At 45.0% G+C, this 20,487-nt stretch overlaps 1 protein-coding gene across 1 annotated transcript in view; it reads left to right on the top strand.

Annotated features, from left to right (window-relative positions):
• Positions 1-20,487, top strand: part of LOC147737284 (uncharacterized) — a 1,685,245-nt gene that overhangs the window by 576,882 nt on the left and 1,087,876 nt on the right. The gene's annotated exons all lie outside the window — the stretch shown is intronic.

Here is a 20,487-nt window from a genome sequence, read left to right as displayed (position 1 = left end):
AAAAAACTCTGGCGGTCTACGTGGCGTTCCGCAAGCAGCGGAGTGCGTAAGGGTCATGCCGTTAGTGGTGATTTCATCCCATGTCGGAGGATCATTTGGCCCTTCTCTTCCAGGAAGTTATGGATCTCTTTGCCAAGGGAGCTATCAAATGTGTCCCTGTGCCAGAAGTAGGTCGGGTTGCTACTCCCACTACTTCTTGGTACCGAAGAAGGACAAAGGCCTGCATCCTATCGCAGTCCTCAGGGACATAAACCGCTTCCTCCGAAAGGAGAAGTTCAAGATGTTAACCTTGGCTCAGGTCTTGTCTGCCTTCGACCCTGGAGATTTGATGGTAGCGTTGGACTTGCAGGACACTTAATTTCACATCCTCGTCTTGCCTGCCCACCGGCATTACCTACGGTTCACGGTAGGCCACACGCATTTTCAGTTTCCACGCTCCCCTTTGGCCTTACCAGCCCCCCCCCCCGGGTGTTCACGAAAGTGATGGCGGGGGTCGCAGCTCATCTGCGCAGATCAGGGGTTCCAGTCTTCCCCTCTCTCGATGACTGGCTGTTGAAGGTGAGCTCGCCCAGGCTGTCGTCTCCCACCTCCAGACTACGACGGACTTCCTGCATTTGCTGGGTTTCACAGTTAACCTGCTGAAGTCGCACCTGATTCCCTCCTATATGCTCCTTTTCATCAGAGCGGTTCTGGACACAGCACATTTTTGGGTCTATCCTCCCTAGCAGCAAGTCCAGGCTACTCAGGATATGATACCGATGTTTCAGCCTCCATCCCGGGGTTCTGTGAGAATGACCCAGAGGCTGCTGGGCCTCATGGCCTCCTGCATCCTGCTGGTGCATCATGCCAGATGGCATATACGTGCTCTGCAGTGGGACCTGAAGTTCCAGTGGTCGCAGCACCAGGGGAATCTTTCCGATGACTTTGAGATTTCAGAGGGGACTGCAAGTCCGTTGCAATGGTGGTTCAGGAACCAGGATTGGGTCAACAGCAGATCCCTCTCCCTTCCCCAACCTGAGTTCACAGTAGTAATGGATGCGTTACTCCTGGGTTGGGGCAGCCATGTGGGAATGGCGGAGATCAAAGACCTCTGGTCTCTGGTGGAGTCCAGGCACCACATCACCCCTCTGGAGCTCCGGGCGATTTGTCTTGCACTGAAGGCATTCCTTCTTTCTGTCAAAGGAAGAGTGGTGCAGGTGTTCACGGACAACACCACCGCCATGTGGGACTGCAACAAACAGGACAGGGTGGGGTTGTGGACCCTATGTCAAGAGGCTCTTCGCCTTTGGACATGGCTGGAACATCAGGGCATATCTCTGGTGGTTCAACACCTAACAGGTTCACTGAACGCCAGGACGGACAAACTCAGCCGCCAGTGCATGATGGATCACAAATGGCATCTTCACTCGAAGGTGGTGCTAGGTCTCTTTCAGTAGTGGGGAGAGCCTTGGTTAGATCTATTCGCCACCGAAGAGAACGCTAAATGTCAGCAGTTCTGCGTGTTAGAGTTTCCAAGGCGGCTTTAGCTCGGCGACCCTTTTCGTTGCGAGTGGAGTTGCGGCCTCCTGTACCACTTCTGCCAAGATTGCTGAAGAAGATCAAACTCGATCAGTCCCAAGTCTGGTACCCCGAGCTCTTGAGCATGGCCAACAATCCTATTGTTAACAGATTTTTGAAGTGCATTACTCTTCTCTTTCCTCCTTCTCCTTTCGTAATGCCCTAGTGGGAGTTGAATCTTGTCCTAACTTATCTTATGTGTGCTCCCTTTGAGCGCCTACATGATTGTCCTCTTCGCCTCCTTAGAAGACTGCTTTTTTGCTTGCCATCACCTCTGCTTGCAGGATGAGTGAGCTTCAGGCTTATCTTCCAGACCTCCCTTTCTTGCTGTCCATCCGAACAAAGTAGTCCTCCGTGTAAGCTCTCTTTTCTGCCCAAAGTGATTGCCTCTTTCCACATAGGTCTGACCATCAGATTACCTACCTTTTTCCCACCTCTGCTGTGTTTTTCTCTGCCAGGCGCACAACATATAGACTGTTCACACACTTTCTGTAGTATGCTTCGTTCTGGGCAGATAAACTCTAATCCCCGACTCTACTTCTATCCTCGTGTTAGTGCAGCCCGATGTAAACAGTAATTGTAATGTATTTAGATTTACATAACACTTACTACCCCATACGAACTTTGAAGCGCTTTTTCGACGAGTAGCACGCTACTCCAGCATCCAAAAATGATTAGTGGTGAATTAGTATAGGGAAATATAAAATGTATATGAGAGCTGGACATGTTGGTCTGTTAGTTGGGTTAAAAAAGATTGTGGGGGGATAGAAGAAGGAAGGTTTTGCATTTATATAGAGCTTGCTACCCCTGATGAAGTGTTGAAGTGCTTTTCGGCGAGTAGCATGCTACTCCAGATCCCAAAAAGATGAATAGACAGATCAATTATGGTGGGGAGGTTGTTTTATTGTATACACACAACTGTACACAAATTAATAAAATTGCATTGTAAAGTTGTATCCAAGAGGCAAGTATAGTCTCCGATAATAATGTATACAATACTGATAAGTTTTAAGTTGGCTTGCCATCAAGACTGATGCCCTGTAATGTTGATGCAAAGTCATCTGTGCTGGAGTATCTTAGACTCTTGTTGAATTGTACCATCCACCTTGTAGGTAATGCTATTTGTATCAGGTCCACGTTGTAGGCAGACACAAACGCCTAAATTGTGCACTATTTTTATTAAGCATAATAAGCATAATGTAAGTGAGCAGATGACTGTAAGCACTGTACAAGCTGTATTAGGTACTTATAGGTAGAGTGACATAGAGGGCAATAAACACTCACTAAATCTTTTTTATTATTATTAACAGTCCTCATAAGAACATACAATTCAATACGATGTACAATTAGCCCATTGGGGAACAGTTCAGGCATCATCTGGGGATTATATATCCGAGAAACACAAGTGTCTTTCATGAATACAAATTGACTACTCCTCCAAGGACTCCACTGTATTATTGACACAGGCAAAAAGGCAAACAAGCAGTCAGGAGGCGCACTGATTGTATACCCCCACCTGATAGGATGTTGACAGACCCCAACCACCTGCAGGGGAAACGTGCCACCTCACTTAATAGCTGCCAGATGCTTTACTATGCAAGCAGACTGGTGGTTTACAACTGCGCCTACGTTGGGGCACCACATGTTTTTTCCAGCATAATCTGGTGTGCTCCCCCCTGTGTGGGATGATAGCACCCACTGAAAACTGCACCGTTGTGTAGTCTGAGACAGTGCACCTTCCATGCAATTCTGAACTGGGCCTTTAAATACGGTACTATTTTGTGTGCCTATTTAATTCAGGTATACAAAGAATGTGGTACTACTTGTATACTAGGGTAGGACAAGGAAGATTGAATTTCTATGGTGGCAGAAATGTTTTTGTCAAAGTGCTTTATGCCCTCAACACCCTCCCGTACCCTGAACATAATGAGATTACGTAGAATACACCTCTGCGTGCCTAATGCTGCCATTTGTATTTCAAGACCAGTGATTAATGTGGCTTTATCAAGTTCAAAGCCATTAGGCGTTCCCGACCTGTCTGATACTTGCATATCGAAAAGATGAGTCATTTGAACCTAAAGATAGATAAACATATTCATAGGTCACGATTTATGTCTTCATCTAATATAAAACTGTAAATTAGGAGAGGTGATAAGTGAGAAGTTAAAGGCAGCCGCTAATCGAGCTGCATTTGTACATAGGCCTTCCTATATTATATCTATTCCTGCTTAAGTCTTTAATTGTAATGAATACTTTAATACCCAGGCATAAAGTCATCGTCGAGCTGTTTAGATAATCCACCTGTCTCGCCACTTCTTCCCCACTGCATCCTTAACCAGTGGCCTAGCCAGTGTGTCTTGGGCCCCAAGGCAACAAAGGAAATGTGACCTCTGCCGTTTATTTGGACTGTGGAAAACAGCAATAATCATTGTTCTGTGGGCCCCTCAGGCCTCTGTTTGTACTGTGACAAACAGCCTTTATCAGGGTTCAGTGGGCGTTTAAGGCATCTGGGGCCTCGTGCCACTGCACCCCCTGCACCATTGGGAAGCTAAGCCCCTGCCCTTAACAGCTTCTATTCTAGCCCCACTGGAGTACCGAAACAGCCAAGTACTGATCTGGCCATATATGCAGGCATGCAGCCGCCTCTTCCACTGAAGGGATTTAAGTCGCATGAAAGCAGCATGCGGGAAACAACCATTTTCTGAGGTAAAGTCAACTAACACCTCTTCTGTTCCAACCTGAATCCATTTAAAACCAGGGACGAAAAAACGGTTCATCGTCATCCCTTGCTAATCAGAAGGGTAAAAAAGATTCATCTAACATTACAGTGTACCACATTACAAATTGTGATTCTGTTTACAAATTAAAACTAGCATGCATATAGAAAGGGCAGCCTTTGGCCAAAATAGCCATTTTCCCTACCCATACTTTTAACACATCTTATACATAAAATGCTAATTACATTGTCATCCGGAAATAGTCATTAGCGCCTACTCATAACCAAATGCCACTTAGAATTGTCTTTCACTTCAAGGTGTCAAAGGTATATTAATATAAAAGCAGTATTGAATTTTTTGACGTTGTGTACTCTTACCAAAATTTAAAGCATCAACTCTATATGACACACCATAGAAAAAAGGAGTTGTTTATATATACTAAACCTCCAGAAACGTTTGATTAACCAGTTATAAAGTCACGTCTAGCTTAGTTAGTTTATAGTCTTCTTTTTTTAATAGTAATTATTTCACATTGTTACTGAATATGCATGGCTAAACACTTATAAGGTCCCAAAGGCGAGACCTATTGGCTATGACAATGCTTGTTATTGATTGAGTACATTGAGCGGCAAAACTTTTTGATTAAGTCCTGAAGAATGCCGCAAACACCTATTTGGAGGGTTAATAGGCTGAAACATGTTGACCTCTTATTGACTCTTAACAGTGGATATATATTTCTCCCACAGTGTCCTATTTTTAATCCTGGCCCAGGGGTGTACAAATAATGGAAACCACATACCCTTTAGCAAGTTTTAACTTTCACTCTGCTGCCCCCACTACCCTGAGCTCATTATTGTGGTATTTAGTATACCTTTCTCTATAACAAAATATGCCTGAACTCCTCCCTCTCAGTGAGGGGGTTGTTTCATGGTGCAAGGCGATTCGCAATAAGGAAGCATGCCAACTATGGTGGGAGAGGGAAATCGTCCTTTTAAAGGGATATTTCATCTTAGCTAGGTCTTCATTTGCAACAGTAATCCTCAGAGACCCAAGGGTTTCTTGATTGTGGTAGAAATGCATTTTTACCCCTTCATTGTACGTTCAAGCACAGACCATTGCATGAAATGTGATCTATGTAGGGAAAATACTCTGTGCACTGACAAAATGTGTTAAAATGACAGAAAGTTGATCATCGCAAATATAACTAGAAAGTTAATTCTAGCATATTTTTGATACCACAATAAGAAGTTTGGGGATCTTTATCTGATATCTTTATCAGTAAGTTATCTGAAATTATTGAACATAAACTTTTCCAAGTATTATTTCGAAAGATTAAGGAATTGGTCTTTTCTAAACTAACCCCAGTGTGTATGACTACAATATTCACCTCTCTCAAATCAATATTGTGCTTGTTTTAGTGAGACAGCTAAATGATCTAGGAGAAACCAGGAACTGTCGTCAGTATTTTTCTTAGGAAGCTTCAAGTTAGAGAGTGAAAACACTTTTTAGAATGCCCAAAAATTGGGATAAAGATATTTCAATATGTTTGACAAAAAGAATAGGTACATTTCATGACAATATTGAAATTCTGAACTAACAGGAACAAATATTTACGCATTACAAAAATATTAGGTACGAAATTTCAACAATATAGGAAATACTGAGGTTCATGTACTAATAATCCATTTGGTGAAAAGTGGTTGCTTGTAGAGTCAGCACACTACTTTGTCTGTGATAGCTTTTAAATAAAGGCATTTTTAATACACCCATTTTACTTTCACATTCACAAATTTCCCCTTGGCTTACTACCTCCTGTTACTGTTTTTCAGCCCACATATGGTTTCAAAGCTCAATACATACCGTAACAATGTATTAAATATTCAGAAGGGAAACTATTAACATCCCCCTCCCAAATTCTGAATTGTTAAATGGGCTTAGTACATTTCAAAAAGGGGTTTAGCATTTGCAAACTCTGTGAATTACTGAACCAGTAGATTTTTTTAACAATAAAACATGAGGCAATTTTTCTCAATTCCCTCCAAATTAAGTTTGCTAATATTGTTAGTTGAATGATAACCGGTGCATGTACCTATTTAGTGTTAGTGTTGCTTCAGATCAAATAAAAACCATCGCACATAACTCTTACACAATACTTAAAGACAGAATTTCTGACATCCAGCGTTAATGTTTTGTTAAATATATTTGCAAATGTTGTCACTTAAACAGAAAAGCAGCTAAAGCAGTCTCTGGACATAAAATAGGATGTAATCATAATCTTTAGATACATTTTCTGAGTTTCAGGAACAATGTGTGTCTTCTGGGTTTACTCGAAACCACTATAATAAACATATTCAATGATTTTAGATTTGATCTGTTTGTACTGGTTTCCATTGCAGACTTTAATCGAGATTTAGACCAAGGATCAATTCCACCCATGGCTTTTAAAATCTATTTATCAATGATCTGTATTAGTGTTATTGCAACTAAAACTGTAATAGAACTGATCTGAGAGATGGACCTTCAAGTATTATGCTCAGTCAATTTATTGAACAAACTATGGAGTTAAAATCTGAATAGATTAGATCCTCAAGCTTTGCCTGACCACTGTATTTTACATTAATAGATTACTTATCAGCACCTTTTCTCTAAGTACAATTCAGTCATCTTCTATTTTTCGCAGAGCTCATGCTGGGTCTGTTAGAACTCTTTCAAAAATATTACATTTAAATGTCCCAAAAATCAGGAATTCTAGTTTCAAGCCTGGTCAAACCTTAATGAATGCTACACCAACACATGCCCTTCTGTTCCTACATTTTATTGTGCACCATTATTCAGAAATGGCATGTTTTTGCTTTTGGAGTTAAAATTCTAAACATATTTATTGTTATTGCCAGCCAAAAAATTATCACTAATTGGGAAGATAACAACAAGTGGTCTTGTGATGCTTGCTGGAATGGAAAGTATTTAATCAAAAAGTGGATGGAATTCAAGTTTAGGAGACAATTTTTACAAAAGTGTATGGATTTTGTATATATTTCAAATTGTTGATCTCCAAAGTGGCCTAAATAAATAAATTGAATTGAAATTCAAGTTTATCATTTGAATCCTATTGTTGGAAAAGATGTGATGTTGAACTCCATGAGGCGGTTCCTTTCCAGAAAGCAATCAGGTTGTAATCATGAGTCAAATAATGCTGAGGAGGTTAAAATATTCAAATTGAATTCTAATTACATATGAAATGTTCATTGTTCAATATATTTCTCTTAGTATTTTTTATGTGAGGACTTTATTGCTTAAGCAAAATAATTAGTATTTGTTTTTCTATATGTAGGAAGCATTACATTAATGAAATCACTGTATCCCACCTTCTTTGTTTTCTTTCCTGTTCTTTATAAATGTTTCTATTGTTGAACGTTAAAGATTGCCCGAAATTAGGAATTGTGCTCTACATAACTTTGCTGTGTTACAGTATGTTGATTTTTATGTACTACTTTTGTCTCTTATGTGTATGGCAACTGATGTTCTGTTTCGCTTTCATAATCAGCTTATGTGTATTAGGTTTTATTATTCAATAAAATGTTTCAAACACAACAAATGGTAGTTGATATGTATTTACAACTGCAGCATTTTTATTGTATGGGCAGTTTCAAAGCGGCCAAAATATGGTCTGTGGGATGACGGAGGACCACATTGGCATCAGCAGGGAGAGGTTTGGGCAGGTGATTTTGAACTTTATGAACGTTTCTATTGTTGAACTTTAAAGATTGCCCAAAATTAGGAATTGTGCTCTACATAACTTTGCTGTGTTACAGTAGTTGATTTTTATGTACTACTTTTGTCTCTTATGTGTATGGCAACTGATGTTTTGTTTTGCTTTAATAATCAGCTTAAGTTTATTAGGTTTTATTATTCAATAAAATGTTTCAAACACAACAAATGGTAGTTGATATGTATTTACAACTGCAGCATTTTTATTGTATGGGCAGTTTCAAAGCGGCCAAAAATATGGTCTGTGGGATTACTGAGGATCACATTGGCATCAGCAGGGAGAGGTTTGGGCAGGTGATTAGGGGTTCGTGTAAGGTTGGAAGTAGAAGGTGAACAAAGCATGTCCATTGTGTGGACTGTGACTCCTAGAGTTAGTGTGAGGGATACCATGCTACCCTGTAAATGAATCCCCTAGTGATTATTATCAACAAACTTTATTCGGTTTTATAAAAGAAAAACATCTTCCAAGTTACAGATTGACAAATATAATATGTCCAAGTTAATCAGAACACAAGATAAAAATTCATGAATCACAGTAGTAGCATTTTGCATCTGTGAGATCTCAATGAATGCCGTTATCAGAATCGGTAGCCGCTGGGGACAACACAGTGCATTGGCCGTTACTGGTTCAAGCAAAGTATCAACATCCGTTGGCATGACTGATGGGAGTGTGAGACATGCGTCTAAGACGCATTCTTCTCCGCATAGCAGGCAGCCTAGAACAGGTAGGATGCAATCTTGCTAAATTGGTCTGAATGACAGAAAGCATGTGGTATTTATTTCTCTTAGATGAGGTAGTCCCAAAATTTGGACGGTGCGCTCACGACACTTCATCACCAGTAGAGTTGTCTCCATGGAGAACTAGGTGTCGTTTGTGAAATGACTTGCCATATCGCAGCAATAGAAGCAAAAATAGTATTCCTGCAGCGAGTCCCAAAATGAGAGGCAATCCGCCAAACACAGAGTGCACAAAGTTTGGAAATATTACTAGGACTGCTTCAAAAGGTGCTCACAGTCCAGAAAATATGGTCTTAAATATATGTACAATATGTATGTATGTATTATGCACTTGTATAGCGCGAAACTGTCACCCAGAGGGTATCCTGGCGCTTTGACTCTACTAACCACCTACATAGTCACGTATATTATGCTGTTCTGGGAAAAAGATGGGTTTTCACGTTTTTCTTGAATAAGAGGAAGTCCGTCAGGCTTCTCAGGCGCAAGGGGAGAGAATTCCAGAGCTTGGCAGCCACATATCCAAAGGATCGGCCCCCCATCCGTAGCCTTTGGATCCTCGGGACCACCGCAAGATAAGCTGATGAAGAACGCAAAGGTCTCGCTGTGTGATACCAGGAAAAGAGGTTGCGTAACATGACTGGGCCTTGGTCATGTAGAGCTTTAAAGACCAGACAAGATGCTTTAAAAAGGATTCGCTGTTGAACTGGCAGCCAGTGGAGATCCTTAAGTGCAAGGGAAGAGGAGGCAGCACGAGGCCTAGAAAGAGCCAGCTTCGCAGCCATGTTTTGAATGCGCTGCAGCTTGTTAATCAGGCTAGCAGGTGCCCCCAGAAGCAGTGCGTTGCAGCAATCTATCCTACTAATGATAATGCCACGCACCACCTCTGGCCTGGCCTGAATTGGGAGCAGGTGAAGGATTTTCCGCAAAGTGCGGAGTAGCACCATGCAAGTAGAGATGGTTTTGTTCACAAAGCTGTCCAGCTGAAGATTAGAATCAAACATGACTCCAAGGTTGCGGGCAGAAGCCGCTGCCACCACATTACCCAGGGAGGAGGGTGGCCAGAGATCAGATGGTAAAGGACGCAGAACTCGGTCTAATGAGCAATGAAGTACCTCGGTCTTAGTACTATTAAACTGGAGCGAGTTATTTTTTAACCAGTCAGCGGTAGCATTCATGCAGCGATGGAAGGTCTCTGTCGACACAGCATCTTCTCCTTCAAGGGAGAAAATAAGCTGGGTGTCGTCGGCATAGTTGATCACTGAAATGCCGATGGACTTGATCAAGGTAATCAGGGGGCAAAGATACAAGTTGAACAGGATGGGGTTGATTGCGGACCCCTGAGGGACACCCTGTCCCACTCTCCTAATACCTGAGCGAAAAGGAGGTAAGGCCACCACCTGGTGTCTGTTCTGAAGATAGGAGATTAGCCAATCTCGTGCGAGTCCTGCTACCCCGGCCTCCACCAACCTGTTGATAAGAATGGAGTGGCTGACCGTGTCGAACGCGGCCGACATGTCGAGCAGCACTAAAAAGGCTGATCGACCATTGTCGACCCGTGATCGAAGGGTGTCCAACACGACCACCAGTGCCGACTCCGTACCGTGGACCGGCCGGAAGCGAACTGGGCCACATCTAGACAGATGTTATTTTCCATGAAGCTGCATAGAGACCGGGTCACAAGCTTCTCCATGATCTTAACAGGAAAAGGAAGCAACAAGATTGGCCGATAGTTAGACAGACAGGTGGGGTCAAGAGTGGATTTCTTTAGGAGGGGAGAACCACAGCCAGCTTCCAGCTGTCAGGGACCGTGGCAGTGCTGAAGGACTGGTGCCAGATGGAATATAAAGGCTGGAAGAGTTCCTCCTGAAAGGATTTCCAATATTTGTGCGGGAGGGGATCAAGAGGGGAGCCAGAGGACACCCCACAAGCTAGGGCACAAAACTCAGCAAACGGAGGAAGAGAGAAACTCTCCAACCGCCGGTGAGCTGCCTGTTCTTCCAACTCGGCTACCGTGTGAAGTAATACGGGAGTGTCCAAAGACTGCAGGCAAGAAGTGTCTGGAGTGGAGAGGCCGCACAGAATATTCGCGATTTTATCCTCAAACGCTTTTGCAAGTGAGTCGCAAAGAGATTGAGAGGCTGGGATGTTATTAGCTGCGCAAGCCGGCCTGGAAAGGTCGTTTACTATTTTGAACAAAGCCTGCGATTTGTTAGTTGCGTGTGTCAGTGTGGCCTCAAAGTATTCAGCTTTGGCACATTTAATCTGGGCTTTATATTCCAGCAGTGTTAATTTGTATCGGGATTTGTCCGCCTCAGAATAGGACTTCCTCCATGCCCTTTCTGCCTGTTTGTACCGGTGGTTAAACTGGAGAAGATTGCTCGAATACCATGGCATGGCAGGCCTTTGCCTGGCTCTAGATTTACGTAAAGGAGCCAGCGCGTCCAGCGAGTTAGTGATCTGCTGGCACAAGCTAGAATAGCTCGTCTCGACATTCTCCCTCAGTTCAAAACCTCCGGGAAGCAAAGAAGGGAGATTAGGGTTATGCAGAAGTTTGGACCACTGCCTGTTGGCCTTGATGGAATCCAGGCCAATCCTATTGAGGGACTCTACGGGCAGGTAAAGGGAGAAATGAACTAATGCATGATCCGTCCAGCATTGAAAAGCTATTTCCTTAATCACCACCCGGGAGCATTCTGAGAAGACCAGATCTAAGATATGGCCCTTCGAATGGGTCTGCGATGGTACCAGCTGTTGCAACTGAAGGTTGCTGCATGCCTGGCACAGTTCCCTGAAGGCCGTGTCTAGCGGCCCATTAGGCCATAGATTGAAGTCCCCCAAGATAAGTAATCTAGTATGGGAGTTAGAAAGATCATAAATTAAGTCTACCAGATCTGGTATCTTAGATAGTGCCGAACCCGGTGGTCTGTAGCAGAGCAGATCAGAGTGCAAAACACCTTTGTGCCCTTTGAGCAAGAAGCCCGTAAGTTCGAACCCTTGGATCGCTTTGACCTCAAATAGGGAAAAGGTCAAGGAGTCTTTAAAAATGAGACCGATTCCTCCACCTCTATTTCCCAGCCTCGGGCAATGCAAGATTTTGTAGCCTGGAGGACAGGCCAGTCCAAGTTCTACATCGCTATCCGCTCGGGTCCACGTCTCAGTTAGAAAGAGCACGTCCAACCTGTAGGAATCTATAAGGAGTGTGATTTCAGCATGGTGTTTACAAAGAGAGCGGACATTCAGCAGGCCACAGGACAACGCCTCCGGCTTAGCGGAGTTGATGTTCAGCGCCTGGCTGGCTTCGGGATTTTGACGTAACTGAATTAACTTAGTCCTAGAGTAGGTGATAGGAGTGTGAGAGTAAAGGACAGCGTGACTGGCACTGGGCACGACCGGTGCACGAACGGGCGCAAACGGGCTTACCTCTGGCGCACCTCCGGCGCGTCTACGGCGCGCCCGCTGCGCGGCACCGCTGCGCGCTTGGGAGTGGCACATCTTATATAGCCGTTAAGCGCGGGAGTCCTGCGAGGCAGATCTCTGGCCCCACACCTAAGATGGCGCCCGTTATTCAGCACCTCCTGGCTACCCACACCCAAGATGGCGCCCAAAATACCACAATGCGGTTTCCAAGAAGTCCTAGGTCACGCAAAGTGCGAGTTGCGGTACAATTATAGTGCAGGTGAGAGCTACACTAGCTATGACCCCAGAAGATGTCCCCAATGCGCAAATAAGCGACTGCGTTCTAAGTCGAGCAGCGCGGTGCAAGTGCGCGTGAAGTGAGTTTTAAAATGATAAAACAACAAAAATCAGCAGCAGCTTACGCAAGCGTGCAGTAGCAGGTAAAGTCTACCTGGACTAGGGAGTTCCTGCTTAAATCCCTCCTCAGAGTGCGGGAGTCCTGCGAGGCAGATCTCTGGCCCCACACCCAAGATGGCGTCCGTTATTCGGCACCTCCTGGCTACCCACACCCAAGATGGCACCCAAAATACCGCGATGCGGTTTCCAAGAAGTCCTAGGTCCCGCAGGTGAGAGCTACACTAGCTATGACCCCAGAAGATGTCCCCAATGCTCAAATAAGCGGCAGCGTCCTAAGTCTAGTGGTACAATACCACTCGTATTAGACATGTTTAAGATACGACTTAACATTTCTGAGAAATGTATAGGGCAATTTGTAGTTAAGAGGGCATGTATCTCTGCAGAAGTCCTTGCGACTTGCAGATCATAGGTTACTTTGGCAGAGGTCAGTGGCACAGTTTTTTGAAAAAGAATGGCTTTCATTCTGCTTAAAGTATCAATTTGTATGCTCAGACGTAAGTCCCTTGCTCACTTTGCCATTGGATTCAAGCAAGCCGGGCTGAAGACGGTCCTCGGAAGCTTGTTTCCGGTCCAGGGAAGGCATGGCTTGGCAGTTCGGGCTGAACTGTTCCCATGAGGCACAGGGTCAGACTGATTTGCATATGGCCATGTCTGAAATGGGGTGGCAGAGTGAGCTAAAGAACGGTGATGGATTAATCCCAGATCTGTTGACTGGGTGTGAGTGTTTGATTGGTTTAGATGCTCCGTCCATCACCACCCCCTTTTGTAACTTAACCCCAACACGTACTTCAACCTTAACCATAATACTATATCATTAACCAGTAACAATACCAGAACCATACATCCAGCCCAGATCCTAACCGTACACCAGTTCTCACTCTTAAACCCTAACTGTACTCCTAAGTCTGATCTAACACTATAGCCTATTCTAACTCAAACGTAATGCCTCACCCTAACCACATCTCTTACCTTCCAAACCTCACCTTCAACCCTTAAACTAAACCCTTCCCTAATCCTAACTGTAACATTTTTCCTTTCATAGTCCAAATCCAAGTGCAACTCTTAAAAATACATTATTTTTAAATTAGCTTCAATATGCAAAACATGACAATTTGGGGGGTTCTAAAAATAGAAACGGGCAGACTAAGTAAGAGCATTTTAAGGAACTGGCGGCGCAGGGAAACATGAAAACCCTCTGTTTAGACTTACGATTACGCCCGATGCATTTCTCGAAAGAAATCCGGAAGTTTGCCGTTGAACGCCGACTTGTACGTATATCACGCTCCGTTCTGGCCACGTGATCGAGTATTTTCTTAAAGGTACATCGCCTATTGAGCTTGATGCAACTTATTGCGAGTCAAAGAAAAGTACGTGCACAATCAAACTTTAACGCCGATCCGCATGCATGCATCAGACATGTAATCGTCGTTTTTGTTAAAAAAGACTCACAGTGTGTGCGCAACCTCTTTGAATTATCACTTGTCATCGGCACGGTCACAGATAAGGTCATTATTCGAACCAAGACCCCGGCAACATGCACATGGGTCTTCAGGCTATTGCATCTCGTAATAAAAGCCTGCCTTCAGCATCGCAAATGGTATGAACCAAGAATTAGCTATATATAGAATCAAATGCGCTGGCTGAAAAGTGTTACTTGGGCTAAAAAAAAGCCAACCATGGGGTCACCTAATTCAAAGAACTTCACCATGTGCTCTATCTCTAGTTGCAGCCTGGGCTGGCTGTGCCGTCCATCCCATCCCATCCCATGGTTCTTTGGTTGAGCCATGTCACAAAATCATTTGATGTCTCTTGGGTCCCCGACCAGATGAAAAATACATCATCGATGTATCTGATGTACTTAGTAATGAATTCAGTGAACGGATTGTAGTTGTAAATACATTTGGTCTCATAGAGCCCCATAAACAATACTGCTAATTCCGGTGCAAAGGGGCAGCCCATGGCCACCCCCTTCGTTTGGAAAAAGAAGTCAGTGTCGAACTGAAAATAGTTTTTTTCAGCGTAAACTTGCCCAATCTCACTAAAAAACGTGTAGGTACTCTAGTAGGTTGTTCTCTTTGATCCAAGAAAATTGTTAAAGTCTCCAAAGCTTGGTCCTGAGGGATCTGGATATACAATGAGACTACGTCCATTGTAACCATTAACTGGCTGGTTTCGTCGAATTGTATTGATGTTAGGTATGGGCGAAATTTTTGAATTCGCGTTCCGCGAATACGGGCGAAATCGAATTTGCAATCCGCAAAATCCGCGAATTCGTGCGAATTTGCGGATTTTTGTTTTTTTGCGTGTTCATGGGGTTTTTTGCGTTTTCGCAGGACTTTTTGCGTGTTCGCGGGCCGCTTGCATGGCGAAGTTATCCATGCAGTCGTTTATGGGCACAGCACCCTCTGGTTCACCACTGCCACCCTCTGGTTCACCCCTGCCACCCTCTGGTTCAGCACTGCCGCCCTCTGGTTCACCACTGCCACCCTCTGGTTCACCACTGCCACCTCTGGTTCATCACAGCACCCTCTGGTTCATCACAGCACCCTCTGGTTCACCACTGCCACCCTCTAGTTCATCACAGCACCCTCTGGTTCATCACAGCACCCTCTGTTTCACCACTGCCACCCTCTGGTTCACCACTACCACCCCCTGGTACATCAATGCCACCCTCTGGTTCACCACTGCCACCCCCTGGTACATCAATGCCACCCTCTGGTTCATCACAGCACCCTCTGGTTAATCACAGCACCCTCTGGTTCACCACTGCCACCCTCTGGTTCATCACTGTCACCCTCTGGTTCATCACTGTCACCCTCTGGTTCACCACTGCCACCCTCTGGTTCAGCACTGCCACCCTCTGGTTCACCACTACCACCCTCTGGTTCACCCCTGCCACTCTCTGGTTCACCCCTTCTACCCTCAGGTTCACTATTGCCACCCTCTGGTTCAGTAGGCAGGCAGCTTACAAATGTCAAAGGTATACTGTCTTGAGGAGTAGCTCTGAAGATTTCAGAAATCTCGTTCAGGCCAGTAAGGGCAGTATTGTACTTCATTATTAGTAGTGCCTCCCGCTGTCCCAGCTTCAGCTCCATGTCACCCCCTCGAGGGTCCTTGTCAATTTTTGAGTTGATGGTCCAACGTAAATCTTCCTCCTTATGTTTTTCTGATATCCAATTGAAGTAATTCGGGGTTCCCAAGGCCTACACACTCCAGAGATAACCCACTTACACTCAAGAACTGTTGGCACGGAAACTGTAAAAGGCAAAGAACAAATTTATTAAGACCCCATGGGGTGGTGGTACACTCAAACAGCACACTTCGGTAATGCAAGAGGTATCACACCGAACACCGTTGTGACCCCGTTTATATACAGTTTTGGGGCAATAAAAGATAGGCGGCACGAGTTAAGACACATTTTAAGGACATATATGGTCATGTTTCGGAATACTGCCAGCTCATTGGAGGGGCACAACTCTGCTGGTCAGTTTGGTGCACATTCCAGAAGGTTTACGGGTCAGTGGGAACTGCGCATGTGCGGCTTGACCAGTACTAAAAATAGCCTGTTGCTGGGCAGATAGAAGTGGTCAGCGGAACGGACAACGGACTAAAGGGCACGCCAGCCACGAGGCCGCTCATGATCTAAGATGGCCGCTGCAACATTCAAAAATGGCGTTTTCATATATAGCCAAGTTAAGGAGGACAACGTGTAGGTTCAGCTAATCGCTAATGCGGCCGGGCCAATTACAACAGACGACCCTTTTAGCGGTTAGCTGAATCTACCTCATAGTGAACATAGTCAGGATGTTCGTCCTCGATGTCTATTAACATTATTTGTGTTACCTCCTTGTGAAGCATCATTTTGTCATGGGCAAGAGCTCGTCTTGATGGTATACAAGCTGATAAACACATTGAACATAAAGCTGGGCCACATTGAATACATAGGCATATAAAAAACATGGCTCCTACAAGTATACAGAGAATCGTCAACAATTTCCAGCCCCAAGTTGCAAGCATGGACCAGAACCATCCCGAAAGTGTCCAAGTTCCATTGTCCGGGTGAATCTCAGCTGCAATTTTATGAAGTTTGGAGATGGCATCATACACAGATGGGGAATTGTCCGGAATGTATACACAACAGCTGCTTCCGATAATTCTACAGGCCCCCCCACGATCAGCCAAAACAACATCCAATACCATTCTATTTTGGAGGGTGACAATCCTGGAAATCTGTAGTTCCTCGGTAATATTCCCCAGGGCAATGGCAGTGTCATTTGCAACAGCCTCGACAACACGTGTCAGTCGTCTGATTTTCCGGCTGTTCAGTGCAGCCCCCACAAAGGAGAATAGTCCCAGATTAAAGTCCACATATTGTTGTAATGCAGTGTCCGTTTGGTCAATGTCCTCCAGGACAACAGTTCGTTTAACCCTATTCAGAACGAAATCATGGTACAAAGTATAATCATTGTGATACATCGGAGGGGCAATGAATACGGGAGGTAACACAAACGATACATAGCACGTGCCCAACCACCCCAATGGAAGCTGATGGTAGCCCTTCGTTCCACAGATAAAATATGTATTTCGTGATGCAACAAATGAAATACCATTCGGGCTATCAAACGTGAGAGTAGTATTACATTCGCTTTTCCCCACTGCAATCGAACCCTTATTCCTGATACATAAATCGGCTTTTGTAGCAATGACATTTATAACATGGGCACTAGAGACATTGATGTTCCTCTGGTTGCTGTATACACGTGGGGCAGACACATTATCAGGCCTGTACTCTTCCCATTCGAAACGAGTGCCCTCAGCCCGGGGAAACCCATCCTTGTCGTGGAAACATACTTTATTCAAACGGAAAAGCACCCCCCCTTTGGTTGGCCATCTCATAGTAAAGAGGAGGGTGTACCAAGCGTTGCATGACCCATTATGCGAAAACGGGAGTGGAATAAGTGGAGTGCCCCCTCTCTTCTGGTGCCCTGGCAACATCCCACATACCCAGCAATTTGAAGTATTGGTCATGTTATGTGTGTGGTGAAGAATCTGAATGAAGCTGTTATTTAAGTACGTTTGGCGATGTCGCTCTTCATGAAAGGGCAGTGTAAAATGAAAATGTTCAGACGGAGCCGGGGTAGTCGGCAGCAAATGTTCACGTACAGGCACCACAAGCTCAACTACCCAGGCTATAACAGCTATCACCACAATGGTCAAAACAAAGAAAAAGGCACCCAATATTTTCTTATCACGGGATGCCGTTGATGCCATAGTTCAAGAATGTTCGTGGAAAGTCTCAAATAGCACAAATTGTTCACAAATTGTTCACCAAAGTCTCAGATACACGTACGTGTATACCTAAAAAAGGAAAAATACGGTGCTGAACTCCGAGGTAGCCGTTGTTTTCTTCTCCGGGCCAAGACGGGTGTCGCTACTCTGGCAGAACTGATCCCCCCCCCTTGGAATTCCCGGTTTCCGTTTCACAAACCTGGAGCGGTAACCAACCAGTCATTAAAAAAAACAAAACAAAAATCTTCTTATCGTGGGCGCAGGTTGTAACGCTCTCTTCCAGTAGCAGATTGGTCCGGGAAGGCTCCCTCAACTTCGGGCGACGTCACAGCTGGGCTCTTTTCTTTTTCCAAGATCTCCTTATAATCAGTCAACACAGCAGGAGTCACCAGGTCCGGGGAGACACGGCGACAATGTGTCGAATGCACCCACCGCTTTCTGTTGGTCACTCGTACTGCGGTGCGGGTCGCAAGGAGGACCTGCTCGGGGCCCTTCCACCTGGGCTCCAGACTGCTTGCTCTCTCAAACGAGCGTATCATAACATAATCCCCAGGACGAAGATCGTGGCCCTCTCCAATAGTTATCAGGGAGCGCTTCTCGAACCTGTTGGTGAATAGAGAGCAAATCATTTGTTAATCGTGCCAGATAATCATTCATCATAACACAAGGTACATCATGTATTAATCGCGGCTTGGGCACCCCCCAGATATTCATAGGGCGGCCAAACACCACCTCATAAGGCGTAAGGCCGGTTCGTGAGTGGGGTACTGATCTAAGAGAAAGCAGTGCCAGCGGCAAAGCATCTGGCCACTTCAACGATGTAGACGCTACAATTTTGGCCAGCTTGAGCTTCAACGTAGCATTGTACCGCTCGACCAAACCTGCTGACTGAGGGTGGAATACAGCGTGGAACTTCTGCTGAATCCCTAACCCCTTCAGTACATATTCCACAATCTTTCCAACAAAATGGGGCCCATTATCGCTCCACAAAAATTTGCAAACTCCAAAGCGAGGAAAGAATTCCTTAAGCAACACCTTAGCTGTCGTCAAAGCCGTATTGTCTTTCGTGGGGTAGGCCTCAACCCATTTGCTAAAAGCACACACCACCACTAGGACATACTTCAGGTTATTGCAGCGCTCGAGTTGGATGTAGTCCATTTGAAGCACTTCAAATGGTGCCGAAGGTGGAACGAAACCTCCTTTCGGAGTATGGGTCCCCTTTCCAGGATTGTGTTGCAAACACACCAGGCAGGTCTGCACTACTCTCGTTGCAGTATTAGCAATCTCGGGATGTTCCCAAACTCGTGTTAAAAGCCGAGTGATTGCCAGAGCTCCGCCATGAGCCAGTCCATGTGTCATCTGGACCATCGCCTGTAAGTAAGCCGCAGGCAATTTCCACTTCTCCATGTCTTTACTTCTCCAACAACCCTCATCATCTAGTACCCCGTCTGCTGCCCAAGCCGCAAGTTCAGATTCAGTAGCTGATTTTTGAATATCCAATATTTCTGCTCTAGCATCATTCCATCGCTCAGCCTGTGATTGTACCACATACATGGGGGAGCTAGTTCGGGACATAGCCGTTTGTCTGGCTATGCTGTCTGCAAAGGCATTCCCTTGACCCACTTTATCCGTAATCTTTTTATGGGCACTGCACTTCACTATCGCTACTTTCTTAGGGCCAAGCAATGCATTTAGGAGATCACGCACTAGCTCTCCGTGCATAATGTGCTCTCCGTGTGATGTCAGAAACCCACGTTCCCTCCAAAGTAGCCCGAAGTCATGGGCCACTCCAAAGGCATACCGGCTGTCCGTGTATATGTTCACACATAATCCAGCACTTAATTCGCAGGCTCTTGTTAAAGCTATCAGCTCTGCTGCCTGAGCCGACTTTTGTGGTATCCTAGCTGTTTCTACCACTGTCTTAAGTGTCGTGATCGCATATGCTGCGGAAGTCGTGCCGTCTGGCAGCCTCAAACACGATCCATCAACCCACAGTTCCCCATCCACATCTGGAAGTGGCACATCCTGTAAGTCAACACGACCCTTTGTCTGTTCCTCGGTCAGGAAAACACAGTCATGATGTTTTTCTTCCTGACCCTCCTCGGCCGGATAGGGCAATAAAGTGGCAGGGTTCAAAGTAGCGCATCTTTTCAATGTAATATGTGGCGCCAAGAGTGTCAGCTCGTATCCTGTTAGCCGTGCACTCATGAGATATTGGGTCTTGGTTTGGTTTAACAGGGCATCTACTGCGTGAGGAACTAACACCAACAATTTGTGTGATAACACTATTCCCTCACTCTGTCGTATGGCTACCGCAGTTGCTGCTGCCGCTCGAAAACACCCGGGCAACCCTCGCGCTACAGGGTCCAAAATGGCAGAGAAGTATGCACATGGTCTCTGCTTATCCCCGTGTAATTGCACTAACACTGACAACGCGCACCCATCATTCTCATGCACGTACAATGTGAAAAGTTTCGTATAGTCTGGTGTACCTAACACGGGTGCGGAACAAAGGGCCTGCCTCAACTGCTCAAAAGCTTTCTGACATTCATCTGTCCACTCAAGAGGCATTGGTGTGGCTTTGGACAGTAATGCTAGCAAAGTT

The sequence above is a fragment of the Lissotriton vulgaris genome, chromosome 1_1 (assembly GCF_964263255.1).
Source record: "Lissotriton vulgaris chromosome 1_1, aLisVul1.2, whole genome shotgun sequence".
NCBI classification, from domain to species: Eukaryota; Metazoa; Chordata; class Amphibia; order Caudata; family Salamandridae; genus Lissotriton; species Lissotriton vulgaris.
This window is presented reverse-complemented; position numbering and strand designations above follow the sequence as displayed.